Below are 24156 nucleotides of genomic sequence, written 5' to 3' on the forward strand. Positions count from 1 at the left end.
CTTTCAGCGCTGGGGCTGTAGCTCAGTTGTAGAACGCTTGCCTAGCATGTGTCGGGCACTGGGTTCAATCCTCAGCACCACATAAAAATAAATAAATAAAATAAAGGTAATTGTGTTTATAATAAAGAATATTTTTTTAAATAAATGAATATATCTTTGCTGTTGCCTATGATTCCTACAACTGCTAATAGAGACCTACGTGGATTCAGCACTTTCTGTGATTCATGATAATTTTGTTTAATTCTAGAGTTTGGTGAGTAGGATAACATAAAGAAACAATCAAATATAAATTATTTGGTGAGAAAAAGGAAGTCCAGTAGAGTAGAAGAAGGAGAATGGGAGAAGGGAGAAAAGATGGAGGGAAAAGGGGAAAGATCACAAACTGAAACTGATTTCCATGTAAGTATGAGTTTGTTAGGATGAACCCAACTACTATGCATAACAATACAGCTATAATTTAAAAAGGGATAACTTTTCCCAAAATATACCTTAGCAATAATAAAGTTACAAGAAAGATATTTTACTTCTTCACTTGACAACTCATTTACTTTTTCTCTCAATTTGTGCAGAACACAAATCATTGCAGCTCCAAACAGATGATACCTTGTACATTGGACCAGGGGTATAAAGAATTAAAAAGAAAAAGGGAGTTAGATGCAAAAGCTAACCATTTGAGTCTTATGTTTTTAATAGGGAGATAGGAATGGATTTTTACCTCAATGTCATGAAGTAACACTCATTTGACATTATTTGATAGTTTACAGTTTATACATAGGTTCCAATTATTGAGATCTCAAGAAGCAGCAACTAGATGCTAACAGCTGAGGATGTGAGACTTTAATTTTCACCGGTGCATATACAGCAGGACTGTTCACAGGTAAATTTCTTTCTTTCTTTCTTTCTTTCTTTCTTTCTTTCTTTCTTTCTTTCTTTCTTTTTAGAGACAGGTAATTTTTAGTGAGGGAAAATTTATTTTTTCCAGTGACCACGCTGCTGGTTCTAGGACTTAAACACAGACAAATGTCTCAATGTTACAAAATTAGAGACCTCCAAGAAACTGAAGCAGTGTGAAGACCCCCTCTTCAAACCCAAATTCTTGTGACCAAGTCATAAAGGTTTCAGACATGGCCCTGACAGTAATAGGCATGAGTTTATTGAAGGGATTAGGAAAAGGGACACTTTCAAGGGAAAGAGTGGGTCCTCTCACAGAGGAGAGGTCCAATGTGCCTCACCTGCTTTCCAGTTTTATTGAGGATCCCAGGGAAGTTTCAGAGAATTCCACTCAGGTCAATCTTTTGACTTTTGACTGATAGCAGGGTGACATCAGACTTTCAAATCCCCACATGCCACTGGCCCATGTTGACTGGTTCTAATTGAATTGTTATTCATACATCCTTATAGATTTAGTGGTTAGCAGGAGGAGTTATCCTTATCTTCCAGAATTTGGTCAGTGAAAATGTCACAAATGTCTCTCTCTTGTTTCCTTTTATCAAGGTTATTTCCTTCCTGCATTTCCTTTCAGATAAAGGGTAGGTTGCTGAGGAATGTGACATCCTGTTCACTTAGGCCAGAAAGGTTTGCAGGCAAATTGCTTTTTGGTAAAGAAAGCATGTGGAGGTAAGCACAGTGGGTTCATTTTATAGAATTATTCTCTTTACCTTGTGTTTCCACCATCCTTAATAATCTGTCCCCTAACATCAACAAAGACTAAGTCCTTTGAATAATATGATTTAAGTGCTTCTTCACATAACTAAGAGTTCTATGATACTCAAAAAATGTAGGTTGGGTAGTTTGAGCAAACCTAAGCAATTACACAAGATGCTTTAAAATATTGTTTCAGCTTAAATTTAAATATACAGAGAAAGCTCATTTCAAGTAGGTAATCATTTGCTTATAAGAAAAAAATAATTATAAAAAGTAATTTGGGGACAATAGGGATTAGAACAACCATCTGTTATTTTCACACTATTTTTTTTACTCTTATTTTTTTTATTAGTTGCTCAAAACATTACAATGATCGTGACATATCATACATTTGATTCAAATGAGATACGTAATCTTAATCTTATTTTTCCACGTGTACAGATTGCAGGATCACATTGGTTATACAGCCAGGTTTATACATAGGGCCATACTAGTGTCTATTGTATTGTGTTGCCCTTCCTATGCCCCCCTCCCCTCCCTTCTTTCTACCCAATCAACTGTGACACCTTTTTGTCTCTCTCTTTTTCTTCCCCCTCACACCATCTTATATGTAATTTTGCAGATTCACACTATTTTTAAGGGAGTTAATTTTTTAGTTAATTCCCTGGGGTAGTGAGGCAACTCAGTGGTAGAGTGTTTGCCTAGCATATGCAAGGCCCTGGGTTTGAGCCTCTGCAAAAGAGGAAAAAAGGAGAAGAAAGAGGAGGAGGAGGAGGAGGAGGAGGAAGATTAACATCTACCAAATGATCTCATGCTTAAGCTGAACTTGGATTTGTTAAATGCATAAATTCTTTCCAGGACTGTAAATATCTGTCTCCTAAGCTAGAAATTTCCCCTACAAAAGGGTAGCAGATTATAGATTTCATTAACAACTAATAAAAATGAAGAAGGAGACCTTACCATAAAAAAGAATATTTCATCTTATAGGGAAGAAGAAGTAGCTCAATAAAAGTATAGTAAAATTAAAGATTAAGAATATGGACAAAAACATTATATTTCTAGAAATCTGTTTAGTAAATGAAATGATTTATAAATGATAAATGATGCAGTTTTAAATCCCACTAGGAGCAGCAGAAAATTGCAGATAAATAAAGGACATGTAAATTGAACATTCCAAGAAGAGATCTACATGATAGAAATCAGAATCTTCCTAGATTGTTAATTATAAGAAGTAATGGTGTTGTAAAAAGAGTAAATAGATACGTAAAACAGGTCAGGGACAGAAATACAAGTACCACAAGATCTCTATATGTGGGGTATAAAAAAGTGAGTTGCAAAAAGAGTAAATAATACATGTCCTCTCAAATGCTGAAAGGTCATAAGGAACAGGAGAGCTAGAAAAGATAAAAGAATTATCTGGACCCTAAAATATTCATGGAAGAACTAAATGAATTAAAGTACAGAGAAGACTCATTAAGGAGAAGTGGACAATGTCATGATTAAAGTCCTGGACCTGGGTAAACAACTTGATGGGAAGTTAAGTCTGGGAGGTATTATAAAAGGGAGGACCTAAAGGTAGATATGCTTTGTTAGAACAGTGGGATTTTATAGATGAAAACCTACTGATTTCATATGTCTCAATTAGAATGATTCCTAAGATAAAATTTAAAGCATTTTGTTCTTAAAGTATATTGGCTAAAACAAGAGCAACAAAAAAACAAAGGGAGAAAGACATAATTTCAATAACTTCCAATTAACACAACTGGTTTAATGTGTGATATAGGATGAACAGAATCAATTTGAGATGGAAGTTAAGATGGTGGAAATTCAATGAAACACTCCTTGGAGGAGGGAAATCAGCTTATGGATACAAAGCTTAGAAGCATATTTTATCACCATCCTTCTCTACCCAACCCATGCCACCCCCAAAAAAGATGGAATTGCTACATGTGAACTTTCCATTATTCACTACTCATGGTTTTTGGGACCTCAATCTGAACAACTAACAGTATGCTGCATTTTTCCAATAAGATTCATTGGAATCTTGTTAATACATATCTTTCCAACATAAACCGAGTTCCCGATGGAGCCATTTTGAGTAAATGTACATGTTGTCATGGTACCAGTTATTCTGCTCTTCCTTTTAGAAAAGGCAGCTAGAGATGGTAATATTTTTTTCTCTTCTCCTCCTTCTTCCCCTTCTCTGCCTACTCTTTCTTACTCACTGATTGCTTATTACTTCCACAGGTTCACTTATCTTATTCTTCAATAACTTGAAATAATATTATTATTTATATTGTATTTTACTGGTGAAGAAATAAAGCACCAAGAGTTGAACAGCAGAGATGAGACTAGAGTCTAGGGAATATAATGTCAGAGTCCCCTTCCACCACTTTACTTCAGGGATAAATGAATATTTTAATACCCATTGTCCTCTAACTTGTCTCAAAATTCAGACTATGAGAGCCTACAAGGAAATGTGACCATTTCTATGTTATAGAATAGTCCAGATTTCAACACACTTCTGGGAAGAGGAAAATATAGATGATGGGCAACAACAGGGCTTCAGGCTTATGCAGGGTGAGCAGCCTGAGAACACTGCTCATCATGGAGGGGTTCATAGCAGGAATAGCAGAGATCCAGCATAAACTTCTGTATCTCATAAATCTACCTAAAGCTGATGGGGGCTTGGAGAAAATGCAGAAAGAGGAACATAGATGTTTTTGGCTTCCAAAGAACCTATTCAACAGAATATTAAATGTACAAGAATGACTGAAAGAACATTTTCCATGTCATCCTTAAAGGGTACACTGAGGCACTGTGTCCATAGCCATGACTACATTCACAGACAATATTCATAATTTCCTGTTAAAAAAAGCAACAAATAAAACACATAGTCTTTTTTTTCAAGTAAGTATTTTCACACACCCCTTACAGAAGCACACAGTAAGCATTTATACATTAAGAACTTTTAATAATCAACTGGAAAGAAATGTGTCCATGTGGTCAGTGCAGTAGCCATTTCTACTTGATAACAAAACTGGTGAAAGAGTTTAACAAGGTGAACTCATAGTCTGCTTTGCAATCCAATTGGAATTTTTTGGTGTCAGGAGCGTCTTAAGTTCAAGGGCTGACTGTTTTGCTGACCAGCTTGCAACATTGAGCAAGCCATTTGATATAAATCTCTATGAAGTGGAAATGAAAATATCTGTTTCAAAGGATTGTCATGATCAACTAAAATAATGAATGTGAAGATTGTTATATAAAAGCACTAATCAAAATTTAATGTGGCACATATTTTTGAAATATGGTTGAACATAGAAAGGCTCATAATAAGGAGAAGATGAATTCCTATATCTTCTTTTCATCCCAGGTCCTTCACCTCGGTTTGAGTAATGAAACTATCTTAAACATTTGGGGCTGGTCAGATTTAAACACTTGTCTCTAGATTCATAAACTCTGAGTAGTCACAAGTATTAAGACTTTGCCTTTTTTGAAGTTGGCTCACTGAGACTCTTTATCCAAAGCAGATGCCTGTGGCAAGGGCTTCTGAGGTAGGAAGGAAGTAAAGAAGGGTTATTTGAAATAAATGGCAGCTTTGTCTATCTCTTAATAGCTTAAGAATATTCATCGAAGATACATGAGAGGGTAGGAATTTATGTTTAATATTCTGTCCAAAACTGAACTATCTACTTGGGATATGATCTGCCCTTAATATCTTTATCTCTTAAAGAATTGTGGGTGTAGGGTGGTGGACAAGAATACAAGGAACATTAATGAATTTGTAAACCAGAAACCCTTAAAGGAAGTAAGTGCTTTACAGTTAATTAAAACCCCAGTGAGGGTCTCTACACCAGGGCTGCTTGAATTTAGACACAGAATCATCTCAAGAATGTGTGACCTGGTCACAAAGAAGTGACAAACAGGGTTGAGAGAATTAGATGGGAGGACATGACCAACTGGAGAGAATAGTGGATCCAATGCTCCTGGGTAAAGCCAAAATATTGTATGTGGCCCCTCTTGCTTGTCACCAACTGCCCTCCTGTTAGACATGACAAGATGGCCAAATTGAATAAAACTGGACACTTAGCTGGATCCTGCACAGAGAATGATGTTCTTAGAAACTGCTTGCTTTGCTCATGTTAAAGATCCCTCTTTCATCTAACAAAAATCAATGCATTTCTCTGGCATGATATCAAAGAATGAAATATTTCATAGGATAATAATAAAGCATCAAAATTTACTTCATGCCAAATCTTACTCGTTTAAGCTAGTCATAGTATCTAGATTTCCCTAGCTTAAAAACATGAGGGTGATATGAAACACAATTTTTATCTGAGGTTGATGTTCGGGACCTCATTAGAAATACAAAACAAATTCCTGCACATACAAATCCCTAAAGACCTCTATAGCCCACTGATTACTGGAGTCCTCAATATTAATAACTCTTTGCAAAAATTAACATGTCATGCTTTGAGCTCCCTATTGCTTTCTGTCCCAAGAGTAAAGAAGTTCCTCACTTTATATTTGTAAATTTTCAATGAGAATTCTGTAACACAGAAAAATTAGAACAATGATTCCCCCAAACAAGTTGGAAATCAGATGCTTATTCTTGAAAATGATTTCATTAATTACTAAAAAAAATAGGAGAGGATAAAGACAATGTAATTTTTTCCTAAAAGTATGTTTATCACTATAAAGACTGTCCTTATTTGAGGTTTTCATGGTTAGTTTTTAAAATTTTGGGGGGAATTCAAAATATTTTTTCATTTTTATGATATGTTTCTGAGAGTACATAGAAGTTACATATTTTTTGATTACTACCTTACTTATTTGTGTATTGTGTGCTAGCTTATTTATTTGTGTATTGTGTTTGATTGATTTTACTTAGCAAATCAAATTTTAGAGAACTTGTTTTCCCACATTCGAATTGTATTATTTTGGAAAATCCAAATTCTGAAGTATGGAGAGGTTAACATAGGAAAAGAATGTCCTCTTTGCCCTTCCTGTCTAAGACTTTAGTAAGAAATATCCTAAGACCCTGAGAAAAATTGTCCATGAACTCCCTCTCTCTGAACTGATCTTTAATTACCAGGACCCTGTCATTATTCTGCCTCTCCTCCTATACTGTTTCCTGTGACCTCAGGTTAATGTCTTTCAATGGCATAAGTGACGTTCCTCAGTTTCTCATCATTACGCCTGTCGAAGCTACTTTTTGTCCCAGGACAAGTAAGCAATACATTCTCCTGATCCACAGCCAGAAATGGTAGCACTTAAAAGTCACTTCAGCTTTCTTGTGTCTGCTGACCACAAATTCCAAAGTATCACAAGTTAACTCTCTTCTTTAATGAAGTTAATTCAAAAGCATTCAATAATCTCTAATGAAGTTTACACATACAGTATATTAACACAATCAACTAAAATTAAATTTATTCAATAGCAAGTTTAAGTTCCAAATCTTCCCTACCTACAATTGTAATGCTAACTAGGAGTCTTTGTATTATTATTATTATTGCTATTATTATTATTACTATCAGTAGAAATAATATTTATAGATGCTTATTATGTAAAAGACCTTGGCCTTGGCACTTTATATATATAATATTCCTTTAATCAAAATATTTGAGGAAATAATTGTGACCCTGAGACTCATATTTCTCATCTATTATAAAATAACAGGATTCAAGTACATTATTTTTTAAAATTTCTTAGTTCTATATAGCTTTTGTAATAGGAAAAATTATACCAGAAGCAGAAGGGTTATCTTTGTGACTCAATTATTCTTTAATTCAGAAGTCATGTTAAAAATCCTTTGGATTTGATCCAAGAATTTTTCATGATAAAAAGGTAGAAAGAATCCTGGACTGACATGTAAGGGACTGAGACTCTACACTTTGTTTTATATTTATTATCTATGGTCAACGTTAATTTTCCTATCTGAAAAATAGCTCCATCTATTTCACAGAAAGCCATACAAATATCTAATATATAATGGAAGTGCAACTTAAAAATTTTGAGGCACTTTAAAAAGTAAAGAATAATAGCTCCACCATTTGCCCCAAAGACAACCCAGGAAGTACTGTTCTGCATTCATATCTATTCTCTCATTTATGCAGATATCTTTCTGGACAAAATTATTCTGTGCATAGGTGATGGTGGAGGTGGAAAATTATGACTGGAAAATTATATAGGACTTACTCTGCACTATTCCAGCTTAGAAAGTATCTGATTAAAATAGAGAAGCTCAGAAAATGTAGAAGAGGTTCCACTCACTTCTAGTCAAGCCAAAGAAACACACAGTTCTCAAAGTAAAATAAAGTGAAATCAATGTAGCTGGCCATGGTACTGGAGTTGATCATAAAAGATAAGTTATTAGTGGTGGGCTGTGACTCTTCAGGATGTTGCATATGAAACGAATAAATGTACAATTTTTATGTAATGACAGACACTGGCAATAACTTGAGCAGAACACATCCTTTTTCCAAGAATGAGTTAAAGTACTTTTTTGAGTTTTTAAGACAGTTTTGGAATTATTTTTCCAAGCTACTGCCTCAGTCAACACTCTATGAATCCCTGAGACAATGTGTAACATTCATATTAATCTCAGAGGTCCTTGTGTCCCTGAGGATTGTGGTAGATGAAAAAATGTCTCCCTAAAGACATTCATATCAGTGTTCTTGGTACACTTTAATGTGATTTTATCTGGAAAATTTTTTTTAAAAAGACATTGCAAATCTGACTACATTAAGGCTTTGATAAAGGGAGATTATCAGATATTATCCAGGTTGGCCTTAAATGAAATCAGGTATATCCTGACAAGAGATATCATAGAGCACAAGGCAGAAATTGGAGCAATGCAGCCACAAGCTAAGGAAGCCAGCAGCCCCAGGAATCTAGGCAAAGCAAGGGATGGACTCTACTCTGAAACCTCCAGAGGGAACAAGGACCAGCTGAAACCTTGATTTGAGCCTATTAAAAGAAATTTTGAGCTTCTAACCTCTAGAACTGTAGAATAAATATCCATTGTTTTAATCCACTACACTTGGTGGAAATTTGTTACAACCACCATATGAAACTAGTTACAATCATTTGTCATATTTTATTACAAAGAAGAGTTTTCCCACTCATCACACAGCCCTAGGTTGAAGTTGTGTGTAAATAGAGAGATTGAAAAGCTGAGACTGGAGGCAGCCTGGGATCTCATCCTAAACCCACATGGTGACAGGACGGAAGTGTGAGAGATGGGGAAAGAACAGAGCAGTAAAAATTGGAAGGTCATCTTTAGCCATGCTTGTCTTTGTGAAAAACTGAAATTAGACCACTGGAATAAATTCTTCACTTACAAGGAAGAATATTTTACATTTTCAGTTGATCTCTGGACTGGTGTCTTAGAGTTCTTACAGTGTTTAACTTATGTCCTGTACTCTGCAGCTTGACAATTTCATCAAATTATGTTTAAACTGAAACAGAAAAGAGATTTAAATTAATCTTTTTTTTAAGAAATGAGAGCATTAAGGCCAAGGAGTTTCCCAAGTAAACTAAACCAGATACTTTTGTACAATGTCTCTTTACACTGGATAAAACACAATATGTGGAAAGTATGTTCATGTCCACACAAACTGAAATATTAATGAAGATGCATATAAACTCACTTATGCACATTCTTGTTTCAACACTCAGACACTCCATCACATATAAATAACTTCTCTAGTTTCTAACAGGCATAAAAATATTGTTGTCATAATGATAAAATTCATAATGTTTGTTTCCCTTCCCATATTTTGTATTGCAGACCCTTATGTCCCTGAAACATATCAGAAAACTGTTATTTAATAAACTCCACAAAACTCTCAATTATTCTTAAGCATATGAATATGAATTTTGCAAATGATGATGAGTTTTCTCCTTGCAAGACAGAAATTTCAAAGATCCTCTGACAACTTATCATCTTGTTAATTTTTTCTTGATTTCCTATTTTTTTCTTGATTGCTTATTTATCAGGACAACTATGTCCCCACAACCACCCTTCTCAGTGCGTTCTTCACATCCTTCTTTCTCAGACTATAGATCAGGGGGTTCAGCATGAAAATCACTGTGGTGCAGAAAACAGAGGACATCTTCTCCTGGTCCATAGCACTGCTCAAAGGAGGCTTGAAATACATGAATGTTATAGACCCAAACAAGATGCCCACAGCCATGAGATGGAGCAACAAGTGCTGAAGACTTTGGACTGGCCGTCAGTGGAATGAATATGGAGGATGCTAGAGAGGATGAGCGCATTAGAGATGAGGATGGCCAGTGTAGGAGTTAAGATGTTAACTCCTACAATAATAAACAGCAGTACCTCATTGATGCAGTGCTGGAGTATAGGGAGTATGCCACAGGGAGTACACCACAGCCATCATGATGGAGCAGACCCTGTGGGACATGACAACATGGTAAAGCAGTGGGCTACAGATAGCAACATAATGGTCATATGCCATGGCTGTTAGAAGGTAGCCTTCTGCAATGGCCAAAGAAAAGAGCACATAAAGCTGAGTCATGCACTCTGGAAAGGAGATGATGTTCCTCTCTGACACAAAGTTCACCAGCATCTTAGGGGTAATGACACAAGAGTAGCAGAGATCAATGAAGGACAAATGACTGAGAAAGAAGAAGCTGAGTGAAGGGTGAAGAGTGAAGCTGAGAACTGATGGCAACTAAGAGGATCATCCACACCACTGTGACCACATACATTCTAAGGAGGAAGAGTGGAAACTGATGCTCCGGTCATTTTGTTAACCATTCCAGGATAAAATCAGTCCCTGAAGAATGATTTCAAGTAGCCATTTCTTACAAAATATTATCTGTAGGAAGAGATAAGAGAAAAGGGTGTATTAATTTTCTGATTTCCAAAGCAGAATTTCATGTTCTTTTTGGTGATTTCCATTCCTGACAACCTCATGTGTCTCATGACTTCATCCTTTCCAAGGACCTCTTAAAAGTTTGAGGACAGAGACTCTTAACTATAACACAGAACCATGGCTCCACTCAAACCCAACCATGCTGAAAGCTCCTCCTTTTTTTTAAGGCTGTGACTCTACATCTTTTAAAACCAGAAAAATTAAAAGTTGTGCTCCATTTGTGTACCATGAATTGAAATGCATTCTGTCATATATACCTAATTAGAACAAATAAATAATTTGAAAAAGTGGTGTATTGGTGTATACTATCACTTTTAAAATATTCCCTTAAAATTACTACTAATCCCACTATTAGATTGGAAAGTAAAAAAAGAAAAAAAAAGAAAAAGTTCAGCAAATTTTCCTTTCTTTTTTTTGTGTGTGTGTTGGAAAGTTTTTTTATTTGTTTTAATTAGTTACACATGACAGTACAATGATCTTGACATATCATACATTTGAATCAGACGGGTTATAATTTCTCATTTTTCTGAGTGTACAGGCTGCAGAATCACATTGGTCATGCCGGCACATATATATATTCAGCAATAATAATGTCTATTTTATTCTTCTGTCCTTCCTTTTCCCCTTTCCCCTCCCCTGAAAGCTCCTCTTGAAGTCAATGTCCTTTCATTTTGTTGCCAGGTTTAAGCCTCCAACTACAACACTTTGAGAAAAAGCAGAAACTTTTCCAGACCAAACTAGTCTTTTGTTCATACCAATAAAGTATGAACTCTTACCCTCTTTATCTCAGCATATGCCAATAGAACCTTCAGACCTTGTGACCTGATGGCTTCAGATCTAGCTGTGACCATGTGAGAAATGCCCATTTCAGTTCCCAGCCTACCTCCATTAATCAGCATAATTGACAATTTGTAAAAGCCCATGAAACATACAGATATCTATGAAATACAGAAAAGAATGTATGGAAATGGCTCTAATCACTTCCAACACTCATTCTCTCATGTCTGTTTTCTGAAGGAAAACCTGAGTGGGCCAAGACATTTGTTCCTTTTAGTGTGGATTTGACTGGCCGAATTGTGGTCCCAAAGGCCATGCTTAGATTAGAATTTAGATATTTCTGTTCAAGAAACAGCAAAGAAGTCGAGCTAACCTTTAGGTGAACACCTAAACCATCAACACATTGCCATTTCCCTTCCTACATCTTCCTCCTGTCCTTTATTCAAAGTCAAATACTCAGTGGCCTTTCTAACAAAAGATTTAAAAATTTGCTGCAACATATGTTCTCTATAAACCTTCCACAACATGTTAAGGATAATCAATATATGTGTTGATTTAAAGACTGAACTAGATGGGGTGTTTTCTCCAAGAATGTATGAGAAAAGAGCCATGGTCTGAATTCAGGAAATGAGCTCATACTTTAAGAGAAAGAGAATCAGAGTTGCCAAGGCACAACTCCAAACAGCCCCATTGATAATACCAATGAAACTGGACCATCTTCAGGAGTATGTTTTGAAGTTGTTCAATGAACTATAAGAATCAGACAGACACATATTTTTGTTACTCACAAGGAAGCCAACATAGTATGAAAGCTAGAAGAGACAGAAATGGGGCAGTTTAGGTTCAGATCCATTTAGTGGTTACCATAAGTTTTGATAGACTTACACAGCACTGATTGAATTTCCTTTTACAATTCCAATTAGTATAAAAACCTTTTCCATTGGGAAGTGTTGTCCAGAGGTCAGAACCACAGAGGACCTGTCTCTGAAACTGAAGAGATGTTCTTTCTGAATTTTTAAGACTAAAATTGCCGATCTGTCAAAGTAAACAAAATCTATCAGTTTATGTTTTGATAGAGCCCATTGGATTGAGGAAAACAACTGATGGGCAGCAATATTTCACTATTTATAGATATTTATCATGTGATTTTAAATCCCAATATTATAAAATCAATGAATGTAAGTTACACCTTAAAGAAACCATTCTAAGTATCACAATATCCTTTTATTAAAGTTCATTCACAAACCAGCTCATGTACCAGCTATTAGTGCCATATCATTGTTTTTTATTTAATTCATTTTTTTTAGTTGTAGCTGAACACAATACCTTTCTTTTATTTATTTTTATGTAGTGCTGAGGATCGAACCTAGGGCCTCACACGTGCTAGGCAAATGCTCTACTGCTGAGCCACAACCCCAGCCCCATATCATTGTTTTAAGAAATAATTTTAACATACCTGAAGAAATCAAAATGAAGTCACCAAATCTGAAAGAGAGGAGTATCTGAGAAAGCTGTTAATCAAAGGTAAAAGTAGCAAGCAAAGCAGTTTAAACAGCCTCCTGTAAATCATTTGAAAACTAGTAACATTAAAAAAAAATGTCCCCAAACTGCAAAGCTCTCTTAAACTCCAAAGTCTGGTCATGTGGGAAAAAATACACAAAATAGGTCATGTGCATAAAAATTATTGCCTTGAATCACCATCAAAAGTGCATCTATTTATTTTCAATATTTTCAACTCAAAAAATCAGTGTAGCATGAAATACAATAATTAAATTTCCAAAGTAATTCAGTAAGTCACTTGGTAGATGAACAAATGTAAGGTATTTACATATGTGAGATTTTACTGAAAATGAGATACTATTACATCAAATGAAACTGAAAATAAACAGCTACTATTTGCATGAGTGATATACTCTCCTGCGGGACTGTTGACCTTAGGTGATGTGATCTTCTCCAACAAGATACTGTTTTATTTCTCTTCCAAATCTTATTTCATGTTTGGTGACTTACAATTCTACTGCCTTTACAGCTTTACAATTCAACCATACTATAAGACATAAAAGTGTCTGTTCCTACTCTTGAGAAACATAAATGCATATCCAAGAAAAGTAGCTTGTTGTTTGTACCATCAGCCATTAAGTAATGTAAGAGTCCATGCAGGTCACCAGGAGCCTACAAGTCACCCATGGAATTTTCAGTGAATAAATGATACAAGTTATATACAGGTATATTACTATATGTGTGTCTAATTAGAATAAAGATAAAAGTTTTAAAAATTGATATTTATTCACTATTTCATTTAACATAGATAAATTTATGACAATACTTTATTTAAAACCCTCACTTTTTAAACAGATGATTATCTAGAGTAGGTATTAATCTGTTATTTTTTGCACTGAAAAGATGGAATTTAATAAAAAATGTACCTAAACTAGTATTTTGAGGCCTACAGAATATAAAGTTATTGAAGAAATCGCACTATTCTCATTTTTGTGATGTAATTTCATTCAAGAGACAAGATTAAAATTGGCTAGACATCAGAATTTCAAACACTACAGTGATCCCTTTGGAAACTGATAAAGTTGGTCTTTTGTCTAGAGAATGGAATTCATAAAGTTCAGTGTTCTGGGTAGAGAATGAGGTCAAATCTTCGTTGGATTCAAATACAATGGAAAGGAGATATTCAATGTTTATTAACTTATCTCAAACAAATGTTATATAGCATCTAAATGACTTCAATCAGAATGAAACCTTTGCTCATTCAAATCCTAACTCCTGTCCCCTATGATTAATGATATAGATAGAAAACCTTCTTGTTTGGAGGCAGAAGAGTGGGCTGAAAGCAGAACTGCATGCACTCCTTGTCATAGAATCTGTGTGACAGGACAGGTCATTTCTTGGCATCTATTTCCTTATGAATAGGACCAATAGTTACAAAGACAAAGTCTGTATAGATCTCTGCATGGCTTTTCTTATACTTGTAGATGGACAGCATGCCTTTATTTTATTTGTTCAATTTTTGTGGGTGCTAAGGATCAGACCCAGTGCCTCACACTTGCTAGGCAAGCACTCTGCTACTCAGCTACATACAGCCCAGCCTTACCTCTGCAAATTTTAAATTGAAATATCCACAGATCCCAAACCCGGAATGAACCACACGAGACACTGGCTGCAAAAAGCAGGAGGCGTTTATTCTCACACAGGCGCCTGCGGGTGCACAGCAAAACCTCAGCCGGAGCTTCGGTGAACTGGCACACCGGGCTTTGGGGTATAGATCTTTTATAGGGAACAGGTGGGTTAGGTCTTAGCTTAGCACAGCAACAGCCTTCCTATTGGTCCCTCTGAATTCAGCAGTTGAGTCACCTAGGGGGGTAAACTTGTTTTCCCACTTTAGTTCTCAGAAAAACCATAAAATTGCATCCTGTCCTTTTAGTTCCTGTTTTTACCCTGTTTGCTCAAGTTTGGCCCTTCCGGGGTTATCTATATGGAACATCTTGTGGTAACATTGTTCGAGACTTGAAGTGCTACGTGCAGCTGGTGGGGTTTTGACATGGGGGTTGGGTAAGGGAACATCTTGCAGCTTCAGGGCACAGGGGTTAGTTTTCCTAATGTTGGGCCTGGGGCCTTGGGGTCCTTCAAAATCACTATGCAACTCTTCCTAATACTTTTTTTACATTTATAAAATGGTTTCTGAATTTGCTCTCCAATTGACTCCAAGGCTTCCCAAAACAGCAAGTAGCCTCAACCAGGGACATGAATGGGAAAGCAGATGACAGCATGTGTTGCTCAAGAACAGAGGAAGAAGCAGTTCTACTCCCAGCTATCATGGAGCAGAGGACAGTCTTTCAATTAGAAAACAAAAACGTTGGTTAGGTTTCAAGAAGCACAGAGATCAAAAGATCCCTGGGGTTCCTACAGTGACATTTGAAAAACTATCAAGATTTGGGAGCATTTTGTAGACCACGAATAGCATGACATAATGATTTAGATTTAAGAAGGAGCTGTTTCTGCTGTCAGGAACATCTATGGCAGTAAGCTGTTCTGAAAAGCATTGGGAACAACAGGAGTGTGGGGATATTGAATGCTGTCATCCTAACCAGGCTTGTGGACCTTCCACATCTAAAATAATGCCAAGAATGTCTTCAATATTGACAGTGATGGTTAAGAGCCCAGTTACAACTCAAGGCTGTGACCCACTTATCAATTGGGTCTCTGATGGGACATGGTTGAAATAGGAAAAGCCATCTACAGAAGCAAGAACTTATAGGTACCCTAATGTAGCAGTTTTAGGACAGCAGGACATTAGAACTCTCAGCTTTGCAAGATTTGCTTCACTCATTAGTGGTTCTGAGAAGAATACTGACACTGAAATACAGATAAAGGGAGATCAATCCGGGAGATTAAACCATCCAGGGTACATGTGAACAGAAAATAAGTATTACCCTTTTCCAGTCAAAAATTTTAAGTATGGTTGATCTTTTCTGCAATGCTTGTTTTGGAGTCTCAAAAAATAAGTGAATACAATCTCAAAAAAATTAATGAATACAATATCATAGTATTCACAGTACAAATCTTAATACCACTCTATATCAAGAACAGCCAAAATGAAACCTTGACCTTGCTACTTAGCAGTTATGAAACTTTAGAAAAATTATAATACCTGTGATTTAATATCCTCACATATAAAACTCCTCATATACGATTTATTTTTGAGAATAAAATGAGTCAAAGTAAAAAAATTGTAATAGCTTTTACATATTAAGTTTGATGCATTATCTTGAAGAACTATTTAAACATAGCATTTAAACAGAAAAAATTCAAAAACATAGATTTTTACAACCTTGTGAGAAATTGACACCCATTTATTTTACAAAATTTACCATAAAAATGAAATCATATATTATTTGTAAATATTGCATTTGCTTAGAAATATATTATTGTTTCCCAAAGGTATACAAAAATCTCCCAATATTTGTCTCCCTGTACAATATACAGCTAAAAAAAAATCAAAATAGAGCTCCACATAATCTTAAAAACAGTTACTCACCCAAGGGATAGATCTCAGAGAGAATCAATAAAAAAGTATATTTTGTTCTTCAAACATACTTCCTATCAAAACTTTTCATCTGAATCTCTACTGAAGTTTATCTCAGGCAGCCCCAAGAAATTTGATATCTGGAAAGCTACTGAGCTTTTCCTATTTAATAGCCCAACTGTTTTCTGTTATGAAATCCATAAGGGAACCTAGGGTCTTAACTACAGTTATTACTGTAACAAATGTAATTAAAATATCCTTTTCAGGAAAACATGAATTTGATATCTTAATTAGTTTAGGCTACCTGTTTAAAGTCCTACTTTTTAATATGTGATCTTAGATTATACTAGATGATTACATTATCTACATTACATTAAAGGTATTATCTGGTATGATATCAGAAAAGTTACATATTTCTGTAGCATATTACCATGACTGACCCTTCCAAGTATGTTATACTGCCATATTAATATACCTTTTTTATGCTTCCTTGTTTGTTGAGATACAAATGTTCTTTTTATTTATTCATTTATTTATTATTGAATAAATAGTCAACTTGCCCAGGCTGGTCTCAAACTAAAATCCTCCCACCTGAGCAGCTGGGATTACAGTACTGTGCCACCATCGCCAGCTTTTATAAGTGCTTTCTTAACAATTGAAGAGGGCTATTTCTACTCCATAAAAATGTTCACATAAATTGGGCTAGTTTTCAGTTTCATTAGAATTTACATACTATCTCAAGCATTTTTAGAGGGAATAGAGATTTTGAACTCCTGATTATATTTCTTTATTATACTTTTGTCAGAAGATTTTAAAAATCAAGTTTTGATAAGTAGTGGTTTTTCAAAAAGATTTTTATTTAATCGAATTTCTCAAATACATTGTATGTTCAGGATGTATTTTTCTGTATCTGACACTCTGAATTGTGTGCCCATTTTCCATTCTAAAGTTTTGGGGATTTTCTCCTATACTCAATTGATTTTTCCAGATTTTTTTCTATTTCTTTAATCATGTGCATAGCCAGCTTTTGAATTTGTAATTACAGTTTTATCATTTCTTATTATGTTATTCTTTCTGGAAGTACTTATTATTAATACACTATAATATTAATAATATTTTATAAGTAAAGCATTATTACTATTTGAGTTTACTGTGCTATTTGCTCTCAATCCTTAGCACATTAATTTCAAAATATTTTATCTTATCTTAAAATAAAATTAATTGTAGGACAAAGTTTCCCTGTTACTCCTACTGTAGCAATTTCTTATAAGTTTTAGTATATGTTAACACCCTATGATGTTTATTCAGTTCTAAATATATTCCTATTTCATTTTGAATTTGTTTTTACCATGTAAAATATTTGAAAGTGCTTCATAAATTTTAAATTTAGACCGCAGGAGCCCAGGCCCAGCCCAGACTGCCCACACCAGACAGTGCGGGACCCAGGCTCACAGTAGGCCTGGGTCCATCCCTTCTTCACCCCTTGGGCAGACACCCATGGGAGCCTAGCCTCTGGCACAGGACTGCCTCTTCCAACCAGCAGACTACCTCAGGAGCCCAGGCCCGGCCCAGATCCATCCACACCAACTTGCGCAGGACCCAGGTCCAGGGTATATCTGAGTTGCCCCCCGACCTTGGAGCCTAAGCCTAATCCACTTCCATTTTGGGACCCTGCAGTCATCTCCATAGCTTCCCCATGCAGTAACCTGAAACTTTTTTTTAAATTTTTTTTATTAATTGCTCAAAACATTACAATGATCTTGACATATCATACATTTAACCTGAAACTTTTTGACAGCAGACAGGGCCTAGAAGCAGCTGCATCTCAGAGCAGGCATCCCAAAGGGAGTGTGAGGCCCACCTTTCAGACCCATTTCTGTAAGACATTGCTTCCATCTTGGGCCACCTCAACTATTATCTCGAGTTACCTCAGCTATTGCCACCACCAACTTTACATGCAGTAACATACACTGAGGAACACTAGCAGGGTCTGGAAGTACAACATCACGGTGAGGTACAGACAATCTGCATGGGGACTACAAGAATATAGGGAAGAAACTGTAATATCTCAGATCCATACTGCAAGAAAGGAAGACACATAGACAACATGAAAAAACAAGGGAGAAAAGTGTCCCAAACAAACCAGGATACTGTACTATATAATACTATAATAACAAAACCCATGGACAGCGAAGTTGATGAAATATCAGAGAAGGAGTTCAGAAAATTCATAAGTAAATTTTAAATCTAGAAGGGTGGAGAACTTTGTATTTTAATAATAATGCATGGTAATTAGAGAAAGTGGTCTTCATTTACAGGTTTGTATTTATTGAGACTGAATTTAAGGACTAGTTCATAAGTATAATTTGTATTCCATGTGTTCTTAAAAATAACATGGGCTTGATTCTCAGCACAACATATAAATAAAAAAATAAAGGTCCACTAACAACTAAAAAATATATTTAAAAAAACACATGGACTTCACTTTTGAGAGCATTGTCAATGGTGTAATACCTACAGTAAGTAAATACAGGCTTGAAGCTATTAAATGCTATTATCTTTATGATTTTGAAGTGGCTTTTTTTATCTCTGCTAATCATAGTTAAAGTCATTTTATCTTTGTATTAATTTAGTTATAGCAGTTTGTGTTGGTAGCTTTGTTCCTGGTATTTCAGTTTTACTTATTTATTTTCAATTTATATTTGTCCTTCAGTTTTATAGTTGTTCCCTCTGAATAGCATGGCTGTACTGACATAAGGGTTGCGAGTTGAGCCTTTTGACCCCCAATTTGAAAGCCCCCTCTTTTAAATAATGGAGTTGTCTCATTTGCATTTGCTAATGTTACGTACATATTTAAATTGATTTCTGCTATTATTTGTTTCTTCTATTTATTATACATTTTCTGCTACATTTTAAAATTTTTTCTTCCTGTTCTTTCTTTTCTCATTTGAAAATTACATATTTCCCACTATCTTAGAGGACAATCTAAAATTTGAGCACATGTCCTTGAATTAACAATGTCTAAAGTAGTCAGAATACATAACCTCTTCTCAAAGAATTAAAAAATCATAAACTATTTTAGCTCTAACCTTACCCCATTTTGCATGTTATTGTTTGGTAAGTTAATGATACCTTATCATAAATGCTCTTAATGTAGTTATTATTGTCATTTGATTTGTTTATAATGAATGAATGTTTAAATCAACCAATATGTTGAATAATTTCTCCCCACACAATGGTATTTGGTCTCATCCCTTTATTCCAACTCTGTATTCTTAATACTAAAGCATTTCTGTTGACTGTAATTTCAGTGGGAATATAATAATTAAAATGCCCTATTTTCCACCTGAAATTTTCTTATTTCACCATCATTTATGAAATACATAAATGACTAAATACAGAATTTAAATTGACAAGAGTTTTTTTCCTTGGCATTGAGAATATATTATTTAATTGCCTGTGAACTCTGTATTTACTGCTAAAAACTTGAGATCACTATTTTTTTCTTTATATATAATTAGATACTCTCTGTCTTCCTCCCTCCCTCACTCTCTCCCTCCCTGTTTCTCTCTTTCTCCCTCCCCCACTCCCTGCTGCTATCCCACTCCTATGCTCTTGCTATTTTCATTACAGATATTAAAACTTTTCTACAAATGTTTTTATGTGTTCATTTGAGTTTATTTGTTCTGTAAGAATACATTTTTTTAAAAAAAATTCTGAATATGTCTTTGCCATTGTATATGCAGATAAGGCTTCTCCTGGATTATCTCTTTCTGGAGTTTCTGTACCTATATCTGTCTTTTGTGTCATTTAGGTTCTCTTCCTTATTTTCTCATTTCATCTTGGCTGAACATTATATAATTTACTCCAATCAATTTTCTATTTATTATCTCTCCAACTCTGTCAATGTACTTTATCTATTTACTTTTTAACTTCAATGATTACAGATTTCCTTCCAGACATTCTATTTACTTCTAATTAAAATCTTTATGTCACTTTATGGTGTTTTAATATCATTAGTGTCTCATTACCTTCTTTTATAGCTAGAATTATTTTAAACATTTTTTCAGTCTCTAATAGTCATGAACAACATATTACAGAATGCTAGTCTCTTCTGAGTCCTTATACAGTGAGAAATAAGATAAATCAGAGACAAAATGTCACATTTTAATACATGAATCTTGTGATGCAGACTGCAGACACAAAAATAACTTAAAAATAGATTTTCTAATGTTTTTTACTATGTGATTAACAATTTTTGATCTGCTCAACAGGCTCACCACTCCCTATAGTGGCAGAGAACTTGCTTCCCATAGGCAGGCCACCATTATACAAGAAAAAGGAGAATGGGGAGCTGGGGATGTGGCTCAAGCTGTAGCGCGCTTGCCTGGCATGTGTAGGGTGCTGGGTTCGATCCTCAGCACCACATAGAATAAAGATGTTGTGTCCACTGAAAACTGAAAAATAAATATTAAGAAATTCTCTCTCTCTCTCTCTCTCTCTCTCTCTCTCTCTCTCTCTCTGTCTGTCTCTTAAAAAAGAAAAAGGAGAAGGGAAAGCTATCCCCAGTCATGTAGGAAGAAGAGCATAGCCAGGTGATGGCACTGATGTCCTCCACATGGAAGGAAACATCAGGAGTAGGGGATATATGCTCCACAATAGTCTTCTGTAAATTCACAGTTTACTAGCAGAAATTGTTGAGGTCAGATGTTTCCATTTGTTGGATTTAATACCTCCCATTCATCAATTTTCACTTATTAATTATCCCTAATCATAAAATCTGTAAGAACAAGTTCCAATTAGAACCAGTCAGCATGAGCCAAAGGAACCTGTACTTTCCCATGCACAGTGGGGAATTGGAAGTCTGATGCAGTCCTGTTGACAGTTGAAAATCAAGAGGTGGACCTGGGCAGTGCTCTCTGGAAACTTCCCTGGTACCTCCAATAAAACCATAGAGCAAGAGACATACCATACTTCTCCTCTTAAAGGTCATGCTTTCTCTATTGACAGTGTCCATTTTTTCCATTTTAGCCCATGACTATTTGAACAACATGTCTGATACTTTTTTTGGCATAATTGCAAGAACTGGTAACCAAGGATCACCATGGTTATCTCAGTGTTGCTGCAGGCTCTGCCTCTGTAACAAAGGCAATTTCCACAATGGAAATCAGTGTGGAGGTTCATCAAAACCTAAAAATAGAACTATCATATAATCCACCTCTACCACTCTTCAGTTTTTGTCTGAAATAATTAAATCAGTATACTTCAGAGACACAGATATATTCATATTTATCCCAACACACAATACATAATAGTTATGGAATCAGGCTAGGTGTCCCTCAACAGAAGAATGGATAAAGAAGAGACAGTATATATACACAAGGGAGTTTTATTCAGCCATAAAGAATAAAATTATATTTTACAAGAAAGTTATGGAGTTAACAGTAGCAGGTTAAGCACCATATGTCAGACTCAGAAAGACAAGTTTTATTCTCATATGTGGAAACTAAAAGGAACAAAAAAGGACAACAGAGATTCTGAGAACAAAGGAAGGAGGATAGACAGAGAGAGGAAGGAATGGTAATGGGAAGTAGTGAGGAGTAAAACTGATCAAATTATGTTATATGCATGCATGAATATGCCACAATGAAAGTCACTGTTCTTTGTAACTAATGTACACCAATTAAAAAACAAAAGGAAAAATGACAATATGATGTAATATTGGGCTACAATTTGCAGAGTATATGGAGAATTACTACTACATTGTCATTCTTACTACATTGTCATTCTTGTGACAAAATCTTAAAGAAATTATATTAATAATATCATTATAATTTATAATAAAAATAGAAAACATTCCAAAGAAAATGAAATGTACATCAAAAAAGTAATAAAGTAAAAATGTATTTATATTTTAAAACAATTTTAGCAATGTGGTACATCTAAAAACAAATAGGCAACAACTTCTGATACATTTTCAATAGGTAAACAGTGAATAGAGAGTAGAAAAAACTGAGAAAATAATATATATTATTACAGTTATCTTAGAAAATATTGAAATTTTGTATCAGGTTAAGAATTTTCAGCATAGTCATCTCTTTGCCTGTTTACTCAAAAGGAAAATTATCCATTGTCCTATCCTCAAAAAGACATTGTCACATTTGTTTTATTCTCCAAATGTAACTTCTGAATTCTATGGCTCTCCCAGCTAAAATATAGGGTTTTCATACCTTAAATTCCATACAGAGTCTATGAAAGTCAATATAAACACAAGTGTTTTAGTTGTTTCAAGGTACTCCTGGCTTCTGGGGCTAAATTCTTCAAAGTCAAATGACATAAACCTGTGTCCTGTCCAGGGGAACCCTATTATCATCATGTTTCTAGGGTCTTCTGGAAAAGAGAAAGTAGTAGCTTTCATTTCCTGTTATTTTACTTTCTGAATTCCTTCTTCCTTACTTGAATTTCAATTACGATTCACTGTTTTGTATCCTGAAGTTGTACTCCCTTCCTGACAACCCACAAATATACAATGATTTTCATTTCCCCAAATACTATTAACATAAGGTGATTATGGTTCAGAAGTTTTACCAAGGCTTTAAAAGTGGAGAATAATTACCAAACAGGTTACAAATGCAAACTTAACTGATGTTTAAACTTTCATTGATCATGTCATGCATAGATCTCTTATTTCCTGGTCATATTGTCTCTTTGGGTCCTAATCTTGTAGTTCTGCTTTTTTCCTATTCTCTCAATTAAAAGACACTAAAATTTTTAATTTATTTCAAAAAAGAAAAATTAAAAGTCTGTTTCTGACTTCAGCTAATCATCTTACATCAACACTGCCCCCCAAAGACTCCTCTTCCCAATTAAAAGAACCGTGAAATTGATCTTCTAAACAAAAGTAACAACAGTAATAATAGTAATAATAATGCAAAAACTGGTCTCTTCCTAGAACAAAGCACAGTCAGCTTTCAGAGTGGAATTTCTTTCTCATATCTCATGTTTAGAGAAATAAAACTAAGAAAATAAGATAGAAAAGCAAAGGGAGCAAAGGGAGGGCATCACAGAAATATTTTAAAAGGAGCAATAAACTAGAAATCATGCTACTAAGATTTTATTCCAGGCTTTATCTTTAAGAGGCTGAAGGAATTTAAATTAATTTTAATCATTATCCTCTTTGAACTTCAGTATTCTAAATCTAAAATAAATATATATAGATAATATAATACCTGTTAGTTAAACCATACAAGGAAAATATAACATCTCTTTAAAAAGGTGTTGAATGCACAGTCTTTACAGCTGCACTGTGGTTGCAAATTATATTTGATATATATATACCCACTGGAAGATGAAAACCTAGAGTAGACAGATTATAGGACTGTTGCTTCATCAAAGTAGCAAACAAGAATTCTCCAGCCCAGTGGCATAATATCAATGTGGCATTGCATTATTTAGTCATGTGCAGAACCATTCACCATTTATTAGAATAAAGTCTATTCTTTATAGCACACTTTAGGGGACATGTCTGTGTGTACAAAAGTGGATTGCAGATGACAATTTAAAAAAAAGAAATTTCTTTCTTAATGTTAGTCTTAAAGAGGCAAAATGGTGAGAGGAGAAACTGCAAATGGTGAGGGAACAAAGAAAACCACTACAAAACATTAAGAAACACATTTCAAATTTCCCTCCCCAATGGTAAAAAAGAAATGTAAGAAAGATGTCACTAAAAACATTTCAAGTAAACACAGAGAATCTGTCTGTGTTGCAACTGCACATACAGGGAGATGCTGTTTCTGA

General features: G+C 34.9%; 1 pseudogene; it reads right to left on the bottom strand.

The window, feature by feature from the left end:
- Nucleotides 1-9650: 9650 nt before the first annotated feature.
- Nucleotides 9651-10473, bottom strand: LOC124088812 (olfactory receptor 8D2-like; annotated as a pseudogene).
- Between the last annotated feature and the right edge of the window lie 13683 nt (nt 10474-24156).

Source organism: Marmota monax, unplaced genomic scaffold (genome assembly GCF_021218885.2).
Source record: "Marmota monax isolate L192 unplaced genomic scaffold, Marmota_monax_Labrador192_F-V1.1 WCK01_AAM20220418_F8-fsc00081, whole genome shotgun sequence".
Taxonomy (NCBI): domain Eukaryota; kingdom Metazoa; phylum Chordata; class Mammalia; order Rodentia; family Sciuridae; genus Marmota; species Marmota monax.